The following is a 257-nucleotide window of genomic DNA, read 5'->3' as shown; positions in this document are numbered from 1 at the left end:
AAAGCTACGATTATATCCATTATAAACATAATCATAACCAAGTGAGCGAAATTATTATTTTTTAAAATCTAGTATCGATACTACAAATAAAGTCAAAGGTAAACATAAAATACGATAATGATGCGTGAAGATGAAACGTGTTTTCCTCTTACGTGGGAAGACAAGCCATTTTGATCCATTAGTGATATGCTGTATTTATTATGTGAAATGATAGTGATTTTCGTACAAGCTTTCGGTACATTTTATAGTGTCCAAGT

The 257-nt window shown here is 30.4% G+C and overlaps 1 protein-coding gene across 1 annotated transcript in view; it reads right to left on the bottom strand.

Annotated features, from left to right (window-relative positions):
- Positions 1–257, bottom strand: part of LOC119594835 — an 8,548-nt gene that overhangs the window by 5,753 nt on the left and 2,538 nt on the right. The gene's annotated exons all lie outside the window — the stretch shown is intronic.

This window comes from Penaeus monodon, chromosome 34 (assembly GCF_015228065.2).
Source record: "Penaeus monodon isolate SGIC_2016 chromosome 34, NSTDA_Pmon_1, whole genome shotgun sequence".
Lineage (NCBI taxonomy): Eukaryota > Metazoa > Arthropoda > Malacostraca > Decapoda > Penaeidae > Penaeus > Penaeus monodon.
Note: the sequence above shows the minus strand (reverse complement) of the source record. Positions and strands in the feature narration are given on the sequence as shown.